The following is a 20,121-nucleotide window of genomic DNA, read 5'->3' on the forward strand; positions in this document are numbered from 1 at the left end:
TCCCGGAAATGCCATTTCCTCTTCCAAGAAACAAAGGTGTGGAGAAGCTTTTGGCACCAGTCCCATGTACTACAGCAACAGAGGGTCTGATAGATCATAGGAAACCTCTGAGTCTGATGAAGAAGAAAGCTGGTGGACAGTTGTGATCAGCAAGTCCACAGTTTCCTGTGTCCCCTAACATGTACCAAGAAGACATTGGGAGTCTTATAATAACATTTTAAGACAAATGAACATTTTTTCCTACGATAGATGATGAATATTGTTGGAAAAGAGCTAGCCTTCAAATTAATGGGATTCCAATTGTAGGACTAGAATTTTAGAGTACATGAGTCTTCAGAGACGAGATATCCAGAAGAGAGAGAGAAAAAAAAAAAACAGAGAGTGATCATAAGAATGGAGGCAGGATTTGATAGAACCTGGCATGATTCAAGAGGCTGACTCCAGGCTGCTCAGGGTTTGAGTTCTGATGATAAGATCCTGCACAAGCCACTCATCTCTTTAAATCACATTGTTTTCATATGCCAAATGGCAATAATGGTGATGGTGGCAGTGGTGGTGTTGATAGCTACTTCATAAAATTGATATGAAGCTTAAATGAACAGTGTTGTCTCTCTAAAGTGCCCATCATATGGCCTTAACAGGCCATAGGTACTTAGTAGAAAGTCAACATTATCACCCTTTGAAACATTTTTAAAAGCCACTGACAAGTAATTAAATTAACACACAAACTTTCCCTGAGCTCTTGTATACACCCACCTGTACACATATACATCCCGCTATACACATATACACGCATATGCAGACATACACATATGCACATACACACATGAATGTACGTATCCTTCTTCTCCTTACATCCAGATGTGGGGCTGTGAGAAGCCCTCAGCATAGCAGCCATCTTGCCATTTCTTCTCAGGCTAATTGTACCTAATAGGCTGCCCTGAAGGATGATGGGAGAAGGACTCCAGGGGAATTTAGAACAAGCAGTTGCTCTGCTGCCCTTGCAGAGACAATATGCAGTAGGTGAAATGTTCATCATTAACACATCATAGGGACTGACCTGGCTCTGGTGATGTCACAGATGAGACTTTTAAAACACTTATACCTCTGAGCTAGCATCTTCCAAGTACAACTCAATGCTGTTTTGCTGCTAGATCTTTGTACAAATGGAAGGAAGATAGGAGTGTGTGTGTGTGTGTGTGTGTGTGTGTGTGTGTGTGTGTGTGTGTGTGTGTGTGTGTGTGTGTGTGCTGATGAATGAGCTCAGGACCCATGCTTGCCAAGCATGCTGTCAAATGAACCATGCCTTCAGGTATGTTTAACCTTCAAAGGTGCGTGTGCTAGCTTTGCTGGGTTCATACAAAAATCACTGTGTCTGGCTTCCTAGCCCAGTCCTGAATGATTGAATCAAGTTAGCCAACTTTGGAGCCTCAGAATTTCCTTTTAAAATAATATTCTATACTTTAAAAATCAGAAACTAATATCACCAAAGGCTTGTGGTTCTTTGGTACATTTGTAATTAAAGAAAGAAGAAGAGGAGAAGACACAGAGAGACAGAGACAGACAGAAAGAGAGAAGAGTGAGAGAAAAGGAAGGGAGGAAAGATAGATGGAAGGAAGGAAGGAAGGAAGGAGGGAAGGAAGGAACAAAGGAAGGAAGGAAGGGAGGGAGGGAGGGAAGGAGGGAGGGAGGGAGGGAGGTAAGAAATGATTACTGTTTAATTTCTCAGACTAATTTGAACTTAGTAAATTACAGCAACAATCAAATATTAGTTATCATTTAGTGTCAACATGGAAAAGAAATCACTCTGTAACATAGTTTTAATTTCCAATCTGAATAAAAAATAATTGTTTGACACATGTTAAAAAATTGCTCTATTTATTCTCATTGTGATCATCTTTAGTATCTTTTTTTTTTTAATGTAAAAAAACCCTAAAATGAGAAACGCTCTCTTCCAGACCTTGTTGCAACTTTAAAGACTTGCGGAGTTTCAAGCCATTCAATTTGGAAAACCTGAATTGCTTTAAAGATTTAAAGAATTAAAGATAATGAGCAGATGCAGAGAATCCGCAAAATGTAATCGAAAACTATTATCCTGGGATCCGAATTAAACCCAAACCTTCTTGGGTGGTAATTTGGAAGGGGAAAAAAGAGGGGAGGAGGGAGAGGGAGAAGAAGGGAGGGAGAAAGAACGGGGTGGAGAGAAGAGAGAGAGAGAGAGAGAGAGAGAGAGAGAGAGAGAGAGAGAGAGAGAGAGAGAGAGAGAGAGAGAGAGAGAGGAGCCACGTTTGCAAGTCGTTCTAATGAGAAAACATCTGGAATCGACGGTCTGAGCCCGCCCCGCGGGAGGCTGTCTGCGGGTTTCCAGTCCGTGGGGAGGAGACGGCGTGCGCCCCTCGTTCCTGGCTCGCAGAAGGGGGCCGCGCGCTCGGGTGCAGGTCGCCTCGGAGCGACAGGTGGCCGGGAAGCCGCGAGGATGGAGGGGGAACACGGGAGGAGCCAGGGAGAGGTAGCCCGCAACCGGCGGTCTCAGCCGGTCTGGGGCTGAGCGCCGGGGTCCCGGGGTCCCCCGCCTCCCCGGGCCAGCCGGGCCGTGGCGGGGGAGGGTGACCACGAGCGCCCCCTGGTTGGTGCCACCCGCGGAGCGCGCGGCTGGCCCGGCCCGCGCCCGGCCCCGCGTCGCCGGAGAAGCCGCCGCGCAGCGCCAGGACCCGGTCGCGTCCCCCAGGTAAGGGTCCCTGCGCCCCTCGCCCCAGGGGCGGGGAGGGAGCGGGCTGGGGAGCCCGGACCCCTCCGGGAAGGGCCACGGTGTCAGGAAGGAGCCTGGGGTCTCCGCGGGAAGGTGAGCCAGCCGGAGAGGGAAACCGAAAAGGAGCCGAAGCCCAAGCAAAGTCGGGGTTCGCCTGTCACGCACGCACCTTGATCTCGTGTGTTGCTGGTGGGGTGGCGTCCGTGGGGTCTGGGTTTGGGGTGGAAGGGGCGCCTCCTCTTTCCTTCTCCTTTTCCCCTCTTCCCTGAACCGAGAAGCAGAGAGGCGGTGGAAAGTTTGTAGGTTCTTGGCCAAATGTGTGTGCGCTTTCTGTAAGGCCAAGTGTCGCCTGCTGCCGATCCATAGACAGACAGCACCCCCATCTTTTCTGCCAGTTTGCGGGGAGCCGTAGACAGGATGCCACACGTTGCAGCATCTTCTGGGGAAATCAAATTTCTTTTCAAAGGTTTCCAGTGAGGTGAGGAACTACTGCTTTGATATATATATATATATTTTTAAAGTTGGGGTGCTTAATTCTGCCATCTTGATTAAGATTGTTGATGACCCCACTGAGGGGCCCCCGGTTCACAGAACAGAGTTTGCTTATTAGAGTCTCCTTGTTGTACTGTTGTTGCTGTTGATGATGATGATGATGATGATGAGCCACAGTTATGATTTAAGTGGCTTGCAAACTAAAGTCGTAAATGCTCCCCGTGGGCATGGAGGGAGCTGGGGCTTTCTGCACTGGAAGATTCTAGACATTTCTGCCAGGAGAGTGACACCAGGTTCCTGTCCTGCCACTCTGTGGGCTGGACAGGGAGTTCACCAAAGATCATTCAGTCCTGGCACAAATAGGGGAGGGACGGATAGGGAGAGAAGGGGACTTGCTCTCCACAACAGCAAGTGGTTGGGGAAAATGGGCCATTTATGCCCAACAGCCAGTCCTCTGGGTGGCTGGGAGGCATAAACCAAGCCTTCCAAGGCCTAGGGAGTGTGCTCAAAAGGCCTGTCCTCCTCCGCTCCGCTCCATTGTTCCTTTTGCCAGGCAAAGGGAATTCCAAGAATGGGGATCCAGGAGGCTCATGGAAGGAGCAATGCCTTGAGAAGCCTTGGCCACCACTGGGCCTTTGCTGATTGGGGATGTTGGATGGACGAGCAGGTGCTCTGAAAATCCTGAGTCCCTGGCCAGAATCCATGAACCAATCACTGTTAACTGATCTTGAATAATTCCTAAGATGGCAGGCTGACTGTAGATACTTCATCTTTAAAAGGGGGGGGGGGCTGTGTCTAGTAGAAAGGAGTGACATTTTGCTACTTGGGTTGCAATTACTTTTGAAGTTTATTCACAGCTGTTTAAGATCCCTCTCTGCCCCTCCCTACTTGCAACCAGTACCATTGTTTGATGCAGGTGTCTCTTTTCTTTTGTTGATTAAATGCACATACATTTGAAGACAAGATGATCTTTAGAAACCTACAAAGCTCATGCAAGTTAGAGATGTTCCATCTAAATTGAGGTTATCTTTTTCTTTTGTTTTGTTTTGTTTTTTCCTCTTATCAACTTTTGTTTCTCATTTTCAAGTGCAACCTGTTTGGCATTAGCAGCTTTTGTTTTCAAAGTCCCATGATTGTCTTCTACGCTTTCAAAATGTAAACTGCTGGGGGAAGGAATCTTGCTACCATCTGCTTTGTTGCATTCATTTCCGCTGCTCTCTTGTGCTATGGTGGCTCAGGGTGATAGGGACCTGGGCAAACTTCTATACCTGCCCTCCTACCAGCCCTTCCTCCTCCAGTGAGAGTGTGCATTGCTACACCAAGCTACCATTGCAACTTGGCTTTCTCCTGCCATCTTAGCTCTCTTTCAGGGAGAACAGACATGTTTGTTCATACCAACATTCCTTTTAGGATCTCAGTGATTGATCCTTTTCAACACTGATATTCTGTCTCTCTAGTTAGAAGCAGGTATCTGAGGCCTCCAGAAGTAGAGCATATGTCTTTGGTCATTTCTATCAAGATTCCTCATTCCATTGCAATACATACGTTCTCTCATGCCCGGAAAAGATGAAATTCTTTTCTATAATGAATTCTCTGTGGACCTAGTCCATTATTTTCTTTCAGGGCTATGGGCTTATGGAACAAGTCTCTCCCTACAGGGATTCTAGAATGAACTTATACAAGTTCATTTCACAAGCCTCTCCTTCACATGTGGTATTGATTTATAGTGTATTTGACTTTCTTTGAAATAGGAATTTGAATTAGGACTTCCTGTTCTAATGTATGTAATGTGTTATAGTTATTGATTGTGCTATATGCCCCTGAGAATGTTGCTGATCTATTAATCTGATGTATTAATTAATGTGACAGTTTGTCAATATGGTTGTAGTTGATTTCAGGTAAGTTCTTCTTTCATAGGGTTGTCTTAATTTTTAAAATAATTTTCCCCCAAATCATTTAATTATTATCTGTCACATAATAACAATCATATACTATTATAAGATGAAAAGTTCCAGTGAGAGAAATGAAATGTAAAAAATAGCTAGCTACTTACTATTTACATACATGCATGCATGCATATATACATAAATGCCCCAAATTAAATCTATAACTTGAAATAGGGAGATTAGGCTTCTGGTGACAAATACAACATTAACTTCATACTTTTTGTTCTTAGTCACCATTTTTCAAGTTTAAACATCACATTTCTCAGTGGTATACACTCAACTTAGTTCTTCCATACCTACTCTATCTGTTAAGGCATCAGTCATGAGAAATTTAAAGTAGAAAACATGATGTTGAGCCAGAAAAAATGAGTAAAAATATGCTTTCTTAAGAGGACTGAAATAATTTTTGTTATTTTGTTATATGGCTTATACACAGTCAAATTCTGATTACTGTGTCCTCTACATATAATCTTAGGGCTAAAAGAGAATCTGAGGTTTCAGAAATTAGGAATAGCTCCACCAAGCCCAGAATCATAGGTTTGTGTTCTGGGATTAAATTAACAGATATTAAAATTTCTCACTTTAGCAGTACATCCTTGGACAGGTTGATGTTAGCTTTTGTATTAAGCTAATAATATTAATGATAATAGTAATCAGAAATACTTGAAGTCACTATAATATGTAAGTCATTGTAATTTATGTACTAGATATAACAGTCAGAATTTTATATTTAATAAATTACTACTTCATTTAGTCTTCATAAAGCCATTACTGATAAATTAGATATTACTAATCTCTTTCAGATTAGTAAATTAAGGCTCAGAAGAGCTAAAGTACTTGCTTAGGTTTTATGCCTTCTAGGAGGTAATCTGGTTTATATGACAATTAAACTCTTGCTATAAACCACAGCACCAGATCGTCTACCAATTAAAATTTTGTAATGTGATAAAATACACAGGACATCAAGTTTCCCATCTTAGCCATTTTAAGTGAATAGTTCAGAGGCACTAAGTACACTCTCTAAGTACACAACCACCCCCCCTCCATCTACGAAGCTCTTTTCATCATGCAAAATACTGCAATTCTGTATCTTTGAAACACATATCCCCAGTTCCTGATAAGCACTCTTCTATCTGTCTGTGAATTTCCCTGTTCCAGATATTTCACAAAAGAATCAGATAGTATGACCCATGTAAGTGCCTCAGAAGGCATTGTTTGATGTCTGGCTGATTTCAATTTTACCTTGATGTTCTCAAGGTTCATTTACCCATGTTACAGCATGTGCCAAAAATTTCTCTGCTTTTTAAGTCTAATAGTCTGTTACATGTGTACACTGTGTTCTGCTTATCCATTCATCTAGGGAGGATCCTCTGAGTTGTTTTCAACATTTGACCATCTTGCAGCTCACAGCATTCTGAAGGTGAGAGCACACGCACCTGCTTGAGATCCCTCAGTCAGTTATCTTGGGTGTTACACAGAAGTGGAATTACTGGGTCATGTAGGAAATCTATATTTAGCTTTTTGAGTACTCACCACCCTGTTTTTCACCCTGATCTCTTGGCTTCTCACTGAACATTCTTTGTATGGGTCTATGAGTTGTATTTTCCAAAGTTTATTAATTGTTGGACTGTTTGGGGAAGATACTTCCTCTGGGAAAGTGTGGAATTCACATCCCTCGTAAATGTAAACTTTCAGATACCTCATCAGCTGCCTAAAGGATTAGAGGAGGATTGGGAAGAAATCATGTCTATTAGTAAGACCATAGAACATGGTCTTTCAACATGAAGTTGGCAAGGAAAAAAAAAACATGGCCACCCATCCCTCTAATGATGTGCCCCATCCACCCCCGACCTCAGCATCTCTGCTGGGGAATCTTAGCCTGGTGGTGCCATGTGAGGTGATGTGCTTTTCTTTCCAAATCTGGTGTCATTGTCACTGTGGAATCGAATTGTCTACTTTCCCCAGCATCTATAAATAGGTTGATGAGTTGTGCTGGAAAAAATTATGCAACCATGCAAATTTACCATGTCATAAGTCCATGATTTCCAACCTCAGATGGGCTGTATAACCCGTCCCCCCTCCCCCACCAGCCCTCACACTTTTCCATGGTTATCTCTACACCAGCCATTCCAGACCTTCACCTGCCTCCATTGTCCTACTCCTCACCCTTACCAGCCTGCCTTGCTTCCAGCTTGACTTGAGAAATTTCCAGATGAGAAATAACCCCCCAGCCTCATGACCACAGGGCTGTGCACCTCACTTTATCTGCATCCCATGCTCCCATCTTTCCCTTGGTTCAGAACAGTAATAAGAAAATGCCTCACCTCCAGAAGGGTCCCACCATTCACCTCCCACGAGTGCCATTTAGTTCTGCATTCTCATGAATCTCATTCACTTAAGTATCTTCTCTCCCACCACCATTTTCCTTCCCTCATTTCTGGCCCTGTGCTCACTGCATTGGGCCTGTTTAAATCCCTTCTTTCTTTGCCAAAAAAAAAGAGGGAATGCTTCTGTCCTTTCCTTCAGCTATTTCCTCCTCTCTCTCCTCTTTACCACCCAAATCTTTACACTAGTCTCTACACTTACCACTTCTGTCCTCATTCCACCTCTCTTGACCCACAGACACCTGGCTTTCCCTTCAGAAAGCATCACACACACTCTCCTCCATGCAAACTTTTGCTGTAGCCCACCCCTTTCCAACTGGACTTTCTATAGCTGTGCTACTAAGTGCTCCTGCATCCACAGTCTTGTCTTCCTTCAGCTTCCCCTCCCACTTCTCTTCCTTCCTTCTCTGCTTTGAAGACTCTGACTCATCTTCCATGAACCTGAAAGTCTGACCTTCAATTTTCTCTCTGTGTGAGGCACTTAATCTCTCACTGGCCCCCACAGCTATCTCCCTGCTGATTTCAACCCAACCACTAGGGACCCAAATTCCTACTGATCACGAATAGTTTATAGATGCGTCTAGTGCTCCACACCTTGGACTGCATGCTCCATCTTTCTCTTTCCTTTCTTTCCAAGATCCCTGCCAGCTCCCCAGTTCTGTAGTTGGCATAGCTGTTACCTGTTACAAACCTAAAGTCTGGATATTCTTCCTTGACTCCTTTTCTTACAACTCAATAGCTCAGCTAAACTAAGATCTAGTAGTTTACCCCCTGAATATTTGCTTGTCCTCTTGGTCTTTTTCCACCCCTTACTACCTCTACTCTGTTTCAGCCACCACGATTTCTCTTCTGCATCCCTGCCTGAACCTCCTTACTAGTCTCAGGAGGAAAGACCCTTCTAAACCCCAGATTCGAGCATTTGCCTTAAGTTCTCTTATGGCTACTCAGACCCTTGGGGTGAAGTACAGCATCTTTTAGAAGGATTAGAAGGGGTTCTAATCCTTTCCTCTCCACCTTAATCTCTCCAGACACAGGCCTTACATTCCTCCAAGTCTGAGCCTCACCAGGACCCTCAGAGGTCCCCTGTGCTTTTTCTCTTGGACACTCTGTCTAGCCCCTAAACCTCTCCTTCCTTTGGCTAATTCCTATCTGAACTCGGGCCTCATGCATCTTTTCCTAAAGGTTTTCCTGGTTCCACAAGTCAGAATTTGGTTTCCTTCCTCATGTTCTCAAAACACCTGTCTGATCATCTATGCAGCAACACTTAGGATGGACATGTCGGCACTGTGTGTTTACTTCTCATCTTTCAATGGGTCAGAACGGTGTTTTGAACACATTATTCACACCCAGTATTGTATCTAACATATAGTAGGTATTAATAAAGACTAATAGAAGAAATGAATACTCATAGGTTTTAGATTTGTAATACCTATGGGATTTTTTTGTCATGTTAAAAGGAAGGAATTGTAATCTAGTGCTTTAAATATCAGCATAAGCAGAATCATTATCATCCAGAAAAAAAAACTTGCCTGTTAGCTTCTGGGATTATCTCAATAAGTTCTACTAGAAATCAGAAGTAGAGGTGATGGGTAATGTTTACTGCCTGAAACTCTTTACTACTCTTGGTTATAATAGATTTTTACAATTCAAAGTCCTAGAAGATGACCTGCTACAAGAAAAAGATGTCCTTGCCTCTTCAGTATGTGGTGATTTCTTCTTCCGTCATCTTCATGGCCTCTCACTTCGTGTAATGTCAGTGATAAAAGGGAAAAAGATTAAGAATGATCAAGAAATAGAAGGTCATGGTAAAAATATTCTAAAATATATACTAGAAGCAAAAGGATGAAGCAATAAGTGATGTAAGATGTAGATACACTGAGGACCCTGAAGTCATTTTAATAAAAATAAAATGGTAAAAAATTGAGAAATAATTTTAATTAAATGATATAAAGAGCTTAAGGATTCTTCAGAATTAAATCATGATTACTTTAAAATTCATTACAGCAGTTGAGGGAAAGATAAAAAGTAAAAGAATAAGTTTAAAAACTAAGATAATAGAAGTGTACCAAAGATTAAAATTAGTGAAAGCATTCTCAAAAACATTTAACCTAGATTTTAAATAGAGATAAACTCTATAGGGGCTCACTCAACAATAAAATAATTAAAACTATGAAAGTAAAGAAAAAAATCTTTTGAAAATTTTTAAAAATGCATCCCAGCAGTGGAAAAATACGATGAGTTCCTAACAACTACTAAGCAAGAGCTGAAACAATGTTAAAACCAGAGCTTAGGTATCTGGCTCATACCTCCAAAACTATCCCAACCTATCAACCATATTAACGGCACAATTCTCAAAGGGAAAAAGGCACTGTACTCCACGGGGACATTGCCCTCCTAGGAGGTGTTAGCCCAGAGTCACGTAAGGGCAAGCAATTCATTATGTTCATCTTTGCCTGCAGAGGACACTTCTTACTGAGAAAGACTTGCCATGAATCCTCTGAATGCTCCAGTGCCTCCAATGCCAGCTCTAGACTTAATTTTTGGATTGGGAAATTATAACGCCTGCCCTCCCTGCATGTGCCAGGTGCATCCCTCACTTTGTTCAGAAACTCCCCATTCAAACCACAACACTACTTGCTTTTATGTCATGAGCAGTTCTTTTCAAATTATCCTAATGTGTTATGCCTTTTCTCAGTCACTTGTAAGGCATTTATCTTCCTTTTTCTGCTTTCCCTCTTCTCCTGGGACTTACAGCTTCTCCTCAGCTCGTTACTGAAGCTCAGTCATGATATTTTAATTTAATTATTGCCTCCTGAGTAAGCTTGTCTAAGAGTACCTACCAAGTCTCCTATTCCTTTTGCTCTATCTGACTCTTGGCACAGAGCTCAGACTGGAGTTGGGATTGTAAAGGCTTGTGAAGCCTCCATAGCCAGACAATGTATTTTCTTTTCCTTTAGTTGATGATGTATCATTTTCCAAATATGAATAGCTCATCTCCAGGGCCTAATAAGCATCACTGTTATGCACTCTGAGCTTTCTAAGTTGTGTTCCATTTTCTCAGGGTGGGTTTTAGGAAATCTGTCTGAAATGTGGAGGCTTTTGGGAGGTGGGGAGAAGGTCAAGTCCATGGAAACCTTGGTCTTTGGCATCTGCTTATCCAGTGGTTGCTGGGAAATGTGCCATTCCAGCTTTCTAGGTGAAATCTGGACACATCATCTTTCCAATCCTTTGCCACCTGGCTGTTCTTCAGGTTCCTTGCAGTGACCAGGGACATTTGGGAGTTGTCACAAGAGGGAAATATGGATTCCAATCAGCTTACCTCTTTCAGGAAAAGCGACAAAAGAGAGATTGTAGCATCTTATTGCTTCATTCACCTGCCTGATCCTACTTGACCGTAATCATGCCAATCTTCCAAAGCCACCCAACACTGAAGGTGGATAGCAGAAGTCACAGAAATAGGAGAGGAAAATTTTATCAATTTTACCATATTAGATGAGTCAGGTACAAAGATCCCCAGACTTCCTCCTGAGCTGAATGGTGTGTTGTTGTTTCTAGGTATCCTACATTCCAGACAGATCAGGATTTCACCTGAACAAATAGCATGGTGGAGAAGTAGATACATTTCAAGGCCCCGGACAATGGTTAACCCATCCCATTGTAACGACTGATATATATTATTAAATGTAATCAATAGTTGCAGGTGTAACCCTTCACCAACTGTAGTCATCCAAACATGGAAGTCATGTAACTACAATTGGTTTTGATTTTGGAAATCAACTCTATCACTGGTGAAGGCCATGCAAAGAATATTATAAAAACTTAATTTCTTTAAAAAAAAAAAAAGACAAGTTCATTCTCTCCCAATGGGCTTTATTTCTGGAAGAACAGACAACCATAATTAATAGACAGATGGAATCTTCTCTATGACTGGAAACTTTTCATTCTTCTTTTCAACAAAGAAATATAAATCAGTGTTCATTTTATTTAGGACATATTCAGGCTATGCAACAGGGGTAATAGTAAAAGTAGGCATAAATGAACTCCTTCGTAAGGAAAACTTAAATTACCCTACGTTTTAAGTACAACTAAGCCCTTTCTAGGTAATTGTGTGAAAAAAAAACACCTTTTAACGTTGATGAGATTAACTCCATGAAAATACATTGTGGAATTTTAACTTCTGGATCAGAAGCTGCTAGAGTGTTTGCCAAAGGCAAATATACAGCCCTTCAATATTCTTCCCTTCATTCCAAAGAGAGCAAGATTTCACTTCTGAGCCACTTTCCTAGCTCCTGGTCATTCAGATGTGTTAATATTTATAGTACACTTGAGATCTGTGACTAACAGTGCTGTAGGAAAGTAAAGTGTCTGAACCAAGAGAAAAAGCCTTCTTTTAAAAAATTAATTAAAATGAAATAAATACAATTTATTTGACCAAAAAGGCTAATATTGCTGGGCATAAATTAGCACATCATTTTAGAAATTAATGAAGTAAAACTCATCCATTAACCATTTCTCATAGCTGGAGGTGACAGAGAGAAATGTCAACACAAAGTGTGGCATTTGAATTTCATTATCGCAATAAAAATGGAAGGTGGAAACAAACCCCTTTTCCTTTGAAGAACATACTTGAGGAATTCAGAACAGACAGAATATATTCATGTACCATTATAGCACCAAAGACTTAGCCATACAGCTAAAGAACTATCAAACAAATATTCTACAGGTTCAGAAAAAAGAAACACTCATTTGTTTGGCTATCTGTCTTAAAACCAGTAGGAAAAGTTCACCACAAATTCCAAGGGCTTTTAATCCTCGTGCCAGACACTTTTTCTTAGCGTTTTTGCAAGACACGATCAGAGGATTACATTCTCAAAGAACTCCTTTCTAAAAAGCTTAAGCTCTAATCAGTTAAATGTGACATAGGTTTGGAAGGGGGTTTGGTATCGGGTAATCAAGAATGAAGTTCAAGTTGATATCTAGTGATGTTGAACTGATGTCATTCCTCCGAAATTGCCAGGGGTTTATTCTTTCTTTGACATATATGTGGCCCTGCATATTACTTTGGATATCAATCAAACTCTGCCCAAACATAATGGCTTAAAACAACCCTGCTTTATTTTCTCATGGCTGTGTTGGGCTCTGTCCTTAATCATGAGATCCTAAGAGCGAGGGGTACCCATGTACAAGGGCAAAGCTCAGAGGCAAAAAGCTCCTAAGGACTAAATAAAGCCATTATAGGGCTACTTACTAGGCAGGATCAAGACACCCTGAATCACATCTCAGAAGAACAGATGGAATGAGACAGGCTGTGGCAGGTGTCTATAGAAGCACTAGCTAACACAAACTTTTAAGCTATTAATATACTAACATCTCATAAAGATGACTTTGTTTTCCAAGACTGAGCCGCCAGCTTCACTCATGATGTACCTGGCAGCAGAAGTCTATTAAAACAAAACTCTGAGCAATTGCCCTTGTCTGCTTTCAAATGATGTGCTTGCTCCCTATTTACCTACAGAATAGAATCTAGACTTCTTGCCAAGGGGTTGGTAGCTCTTTCCTGCTATTTACTCTGCCTGTCTTAAAAAGTCCTCCAAATGACCTTTGTGTCAGCACAGTAGCTCCATACTGAGTCACACAGGACTGCAGTGTTCTTCCGCTCTGCCACTTTGCTGCCCATTCCCTGAGATGTCTTCTCCTCTGAGAAGACTGTGTAGGCGATGTTGCTCCTCAGTGTGTCTTGCCACCCTGTACACTTAGATACTTTTGCTGCGATGGCACAATTGCATTCCATCCCTGCTGTGACACAGGCTCCTGGAGGGAGGTCTCTGTGTCTCTATCTCCAGCCTAGCTCTCACCCTTAACAGACAACAAGGACGCAGGAAACACATACTAAATGTCAGCTTAGTATAGGCAAATGACACAGCTGTGGAGGGAGAGATCAGAAAACCCCAAACAGGAAGAAGGTGGGTATGATGAATAGAAGAGTCAAGGCTGTGAAGGTAGTAGAATATGGTAGTAGGACAGACCAAGAGCTAACATGTTCTTGACATAGAAAGAACAGCCAATGAGAATGCTCTGAGAAAATGAAAGACAAGCAATGAGGATACAAAGGAAAACAGAAAAACAAGGTCAACATAAAAGATGTTGATGAGTGTACCATGGTTAAGGGCTAAGAGAAAGCAGTAAAGAGAAGACAGGGACTCCAACCCTCACAGCCAACCAGGCCATGAGTATTCACATGGGAAGGAGTACAAGCGGGCCATCCAAGCTTGCATCTCAAGTTAGCAGGCAGCACTCAGTCACATGATGGCCATGCACCAATCAACAGCAGCAGAGGAGAGATATTGACCAAAGTGATGTAGATGCTTCTGAGAATTTTTAGCTGTGCAAAACCCAATGGGCCATCACATCCGACCTGTTGAATAGCTTTACACAAGGCAAGTTATGTCAGGTCTACACACACACACACACACACACACACACACAGCTTGCAAACAGCCACTAAGAAGAAAGTTTATTTAATTAAAAGTGCAAAAGAAAATATAGCCAGATTAACATTCTTGAGTAATAACTTTGAGGTTGGAGGATCAACTTTACAGAACTGTTCTGGGAATTTAAAAAAGCAAATTAGTCTGCCAAACTGTGACAGTCTTATTTTTAGTATTCGCCTGATATAACTTTTTTAATTTGCTTTTTTAGCTAGTATATTTTCGTATATATGAACGAGTAACTTCACATTCATTTTCTAATCCCTTTTATGCCTATTGCTTGTGATTTAATAGGTTCCTAAAGCAGTAGATTCTGAAACTTTCCAAAAGATATCCTCACCCAAGAAAGCATTGCTTTGGCAAATAGTATAATTTTTGAAACTTTAGGGAACCTATATCTTGTTTTTGATTGGTTTTCAAACAAAAACCATACATACAAGGGAGACTTCATATCTGAGCAAATAGGCAGTTTTCAGAAAATAAATATATGAATATTAAACTAGAAATGAATAAATGCAAAAATTAGAGCAATTGTCAAGGCTGAAAATTGACCTCCTCAGAGGCTGAAGTAAAGAATCCACAGCTAGGGCTGGGAAGGTGGCTTAGTGGTAGAGTGCTTGCCTAGCATGCATGAAACCCTGGGTTCAATTCCTCAGATCCACATAAACAGAAAAAAACTGGAAGTGGCACTGTGGCTCAAGTGGTAGAGCACTAACTACCTTTAAGCAAAAAGAAGCTCAGGGATAGTGCCCAGGCCCTCAGTTCAGACCCCAGGACTGACAAAACAAAAATCCACAGCTAAATTAATATGTCTTCCCTTTTGTCCTTATCATCTCTAATATGCAGACTTCCCCCATCCTCTATGGTTAGAGGACCTCTACATTCATTCCTAAATGAAGCTATAAAAGGAAATTGCTTTTTTGAGATTAACTTCTCTATAATTTGGGGGAAGGGTATACAGAGGGCCTTTAAAACACTGTTTCTACCTAATCTCAAAATAGTCCAGAAAGTTCTTGCTACAGTTTATTCCAGTACCTGAAATTCTGCCAGCTAGGATTTTACGGGACATAGATCCTCTTAAAGATTGTAAGCTACACATCAGAGTGGCTTAATCAGTAATGAGGAGAAAATGGGAACCTTTTATGAGCCAAGGGTAGACTGGACTTATTCAACTAACAAATATTTATTGATCAAGCACCTAAACATGTCAGACATTGCTCTGGGTATAGAGAATAGAGAGGAGAAAAGAGGGACCAGGCAGTAACCCTTGGGAAACCTAATTTCATTTGTAGAGCAAGATGGTAACCACATAACTAAGGGAATATTAGGTAATGTCAGGTGCTATGAAACTCAAATGTAAGAGTTGCAGAGGTCAAAAGGACTTGGAGAATGTGGCCTGCTTCTAGATCGCTAGCTCTCTGCTCTTTTTTTTTTTCAATGTGAGGAAGAGAAAAACATTCTTAGATATCATGACCACAGAATTCTGGTTTGGAGGCAGGAAACAAAAGGAAGGTTCAGATGAGTTATTAAATAATATAAAAAAAGGGCTGGGAATATGGCTTAGTGGTAGAGTGTTTGTCTAGCATGCATGAAGCCCTGAGTTCGATTCCTCAGTACCACATACACAGAAAAAGCCAGAAGTGGTGCTGTGGCTCAAGTGGTAGGGTGCTAGCCTTGAGCACAGAGAGGCTCAGGGACAGTGCTTAGGCCCTAAGTTCAAGCCCCAGGACTGGCAAAAAAAAAAAAAAAGAATAAGATAAAAAAAAAAAAAAGGCATATTCTTTCTTCAGAGGAACCCAGTAAAATAGAACTCATGCCTTCTTTCCTCCAGCAGGTCTGGGGCCATGCCTGATTCTCTCCATCATGGTGTTCCTTAGCTGCTGTATGCATGTCCAACCCTTCTTACACAGTTGTTGTATACTTGCTTCTAAGTGACTACAATGCTAAGGAATCTCATATGTAATCTGTATTCGTAATTAGGTCTATCACTCATACTTTTAATCCCTAATGTTTATTGCGTATGGTTGAAGTTTTAGCAGCTAGACAAATGAGTGGAGGAAACCTCAGGACCTGCCAGATTCCCACTCATGGAGCTCAAGGCTACAGCCTTCACTTCCCGTCCTCCCTTGCCTTACCCATGTCACCTCTGAAGGGGTGGACCTTGCTGTGTTCCATTGTTCATCCGGCACGCTCCTCTGGAGTCAGAAACACCCTGACTCAAAGACAACAACAACAACAACAACAACAAATCTTTATTTCTAGAAGAATCTTTTTTCCTCTGATTCATTTTCTTAGACCCTAAAGATAAAAACAATATCTGAGAATTTCCTCCAGCCTTCATACATAAAAGATAAAAGTAGTAAAAGATGGAACTCGATCCCTTCACTTGATCTTCCAAATCTCTTACTTCTCTTCCTGTGTGTCAAGCTGACCTCACAAAGTACCGGGAACACAGTCCTATAGGACTCTATTCCAGGAAGCAGCGATTGCCCCTCAGCACGCAATGTTCCAGAGGCTCATAGGAGTCCATGGCAGCTTGCTAGACCACAGCTACTTCTCAGCTCTTCCTCCTATACCCATGGTGTTTGCTTACTAAACCATCAGCTGAAGTTATTTACCCTGTATCTTTTATCTCAGATTTCTGGTTATATTTTATCTAAGTCATCTTCACTTTAGTTGAGCTAAGGCTGTGGTTTTGCAAATTAAATCAGCTGTGGGTTTCTGCATGTATCTCCTCCATGTGTTTACTAAGGCTTAAAAAAAAAAAGCCACACTGTATGTCTGTTTTCATTTTACAGTTGTGTGCGGGAAGATTTGTTTTGCTTAAGATTCTTTTAAACCAATTCAAGGCTATTTAGAAGGATACACATCTTAAGAAACCAAAACATTTTTAAACATTTTTCTTTGTTTAAAATATATCTTTTGTCACAATTGTACGTCCTTAATGTTTGAAAGTTGGTGTGTAATGGTGAGATCATGTGGCTTATTAGTCTGTTGTATCTGTCAGGCAAAGGAGACTCATACCTCAAAACAAGGAAGCAATGTTTAATAAAGCTGAAGTATAATCCAGGTGCTGGTGCCCGTGCCTGTAATCCTATCCACTCTGGAGGCTGAGAGCTGAGAATCACAGTTCAAAGCCAGCCTGGGGAAAGAAAGTACATAAGACTCTTATCTTCAGATAACTGTCAAAAACAAAAGCTGGAAGTAGAGCTATGGTTCAAGTGGTAGAGCACTAGCTGTGAGTAGAAAAGCTTAGAGACAGCATTCAGGCCATGAGTTCAAGCCACAGCACTGGCATCAGGGGAAAGAAGGAATGAAGGAAAGAAAGGAGGGAGAGAGGAAGGACAGGAAAGAAGGAAGGAAGGAAGGAAGGAAGGAAGGAAGGAAGGAAGGAAGGAAGGAAGGAAGGAAGGAAGGAAGGAAAGAAGAGAAGGAGGGAGGGATGGAGGGAGGGAGAGAGGGAAGGAGGGAAGGAGGGAGGGAGGGAGGGAGGGGGGAAGGTGCAGTGTCAAATGTGAAAGGATGGGGTATGTGAGAGGCTAAGGGATGAGTGATAGTCCAGATAATATATCTAAAGCTCTCAAGCTGAAAGATAAAGAATGTTGTAGAATACAGCAGAACTCCTCAGGTGAAATGATCAGGACTCCATGTGTGCGGGGGACCTGCAGGAGGTGAGAACAAAGGAGCACTGGAAAGCGATTTTCACATTTCTGGCTTTGAAGACTCGGTGGATGGTCACTCCATTGATCAAGGCAGGAGAAAGAAAAGAGGCATAGGCATTAGAGGGAAAGGTGGAATTCACAGTTTACTTTAGTCACTTGAGAGGCTGGTAGCTCATGTGGAGACATCTCACACATAGTTTAAAGATAGGAGACTGGAGGAAACAAGCATATAGTTCAAGAAAAAAATTGCCTTCAAGATTTTAACTAAATTGAGTATCAACAAAACAATTTAAATGGATGACATTGGCCCAAACATCTGACTTAAGAAGCTCCTGGATTTTTTGGTGGAGTGGGGGGGAAGGAAAAGGTTGAACAGCAATAGAACAGAATATATAGATATATAGCTATAAATATAGATATATATTTATTCTCCCCAATGGAGCATCAATTCCCAAAGTATGTTCCAAGGAACCCTTTGGCTCCTGAAGACCCTTTAGGGAATTTGCAAAGTTGAAACTAATTTCATAGTTCTATGAAGGTTTGCTTCCCCGATCTGCATTTATTCTCTACGGTGGGCTTTTTTAGGGCCTCTTGTTCTGATAGCAACAGACCAAAGGCAAAGCCAATAGGAGAAGCCGATTGTCTTCTCCTGAGCCAGACATTAACAGATTTGCAAAAGTGTCAAATAATATCCCTTTCCCCAAACTATGTTGTGCGTCATAAAAATGTGTGTGGCTTTTCTCAAAGGATTTTTGTTATTAAGAATTATTTTTAACTTTCAGTCTCATTTTCTAATATGATGAACATCAGTAGGTGTAAGACAAATAAATCAAAGCTCTTTTACACTCTTAAGAATTTTTAAGAGAGTGAAGGAATCTCAAGAAGAAAAAGATTAAGAACAAATTGCCATGAGCAGAAATGAATAAACTGAGACTTCATGTCAACCAGAGCAAATCTTATAAGCAAGATAAATGGAAGCCAGAAAAGAAAATTATATATTTTTAGAAATGCATAGCTATATATTATATATGTATAAAAATGGTGGGGATAACCAACTCCAAAATCTACATAATAATTCTTATTGAGGGTGTGAAAGAGAATACAACTTTAGGAGAAGAAACTGGAGTCTTCAACAGTATTTGGTTACATTTTTTAGGTTGAATTATAGAAATGGCAGTGTTCACTTAGAATTTTTTATATTTTTATATGCCTAAACATCATTTATTATACAATTTAAAAATTAATAACTGTCACTAACTTCAAAATATGAAAAGAGCCTGTCTTTAAAAAGGGACAAAGATTTGAATAAGCATCTCTTCAAAGAAAACATGTGAATGGCTAAAAAGTACATGGAAAGGTGCTAAACTCACTAATCGTTAGAAAATAAATGCAAATTATGTCCACAATGAGATACCTCTCCATGCCCATTATAATGGCTACTATCAGAAAAATAGAAAATAATGAATGTTGTCCAACAAATGGAAACTTTGTGTGCTGTTATTGGGAATGTAAAATGGCACAGGTGCTATGGAGAGCATATGGTAGCTTCTCAAAAAAAAGTAAAAATAGATCCACATATGATCCATCAATTCTACTTCTTAGTTTATAGCTAACGTGATTGAAACCAAGGTCTTGACAAGACATTTGTACACTTCTGTTCCTTAGCATTCTTCATGGCAGCAAAGACAAATAGCCACTGACAAATGAATAAACAAAATCTGGTATATACACAAAGTGGAATACTCTTCTGTCTTGAAGAGGAGGGAAATCTTTTCCCATGCCACCATATAGATGAACCTTGATGATACAATGCAACGTGAATTAAGGCAGTCAAAAAAGGACAAATAGTGCTTTGAAGGACCTATTGTGTAGTCTGATTCATAAAGATATATTAAATTGGTGGGAAAGGTAAGAAAAGGAAGTTATTGGTTCATGGGTACCAAGTTTCCTTACAAAATGAAAAAAGGGTTGGGCATGAGTGCACAACAATGCAAAGAGAAATATACAAATAGACGGATGGAAATTTTAGACAGCACTACTAAACACTTGATTAAACATGAATAAGAAGTGCTGTGGTACTAAACACTTGATTAACTAAACATGAATAAGATTGCTGTGGTTTTATCATAGTAAAAATAAATTAATTAATCACTATAAGAGGATTTTTGCATGATATGAAGATATCTCATCACTCTACTTACCAGTTGACTATTTTTGAAGTATCTAATTGAATGTCTAACCCAGACTCCTCACTTTGGTCCAGTCCTTGAAATTGGCTCTTCTGAAGCAAGCTACCTTCCAGAATATTCTATACTTCCACTCCACTTGCATAAAGCCATCCCAAAGAAACTTTAATGAAATTTCATGGCAGAATGCCCACACACCCACAGACTACTTTCT

The 20,121-nt window shown here is 40.9% G+C and overlaps 1 protein-coding gene across 7 annotated transcripts in view; it reads left to right on the forward strand.

Annotated features, from left to right (window-relative positions):
- Nucleotides 1-2,272: 2,272 nt before the first annotated feature.
- Nucleotides 2,273-20,121, forward strand: part of LOC138805637 (protein kinase C theta type) — an 84,474-nt gene continuing 66,625 nt past the window's right edge. For 2 of the 7 annotated variants that reach the window (XM_069990513.1, XM_069990519.1), the window contains exons 1-2: nucleotides 3,145-3,227; nucleotides 6,548-6,607. The gene's annotated coding sequence lies outside the window, so the exon portion shown is untranslated. Of the gene's footprint in view, nucleotides 2,729-3,144; nucleotides 3,228-6,547; nucleotides 6,608-20,121 lie in introns of those variants that run through there. The other 5 variants (XM_069990512.1, XM_069990517.1, XM_069990514.1 and 2 more) reach the window with 4 other exon arrangements.

This window comes from Dipodomys merriami, unplaced genomic scaffold (assembly GCF_024711535.1).
Source record: "Dipodomys merriami isolate MVZ:Mamm:240054 unplaced genomic scaffold, mDipMer1.0.p SCAF_4, whole genome shotgun sequence".
Classification (NCBI taxonomy): Eukaryota; Metazoa; Chordata; class Mammalia; order Rodentia; family Heteromyidae; genus Dipodomys; species Dipodomys merriami.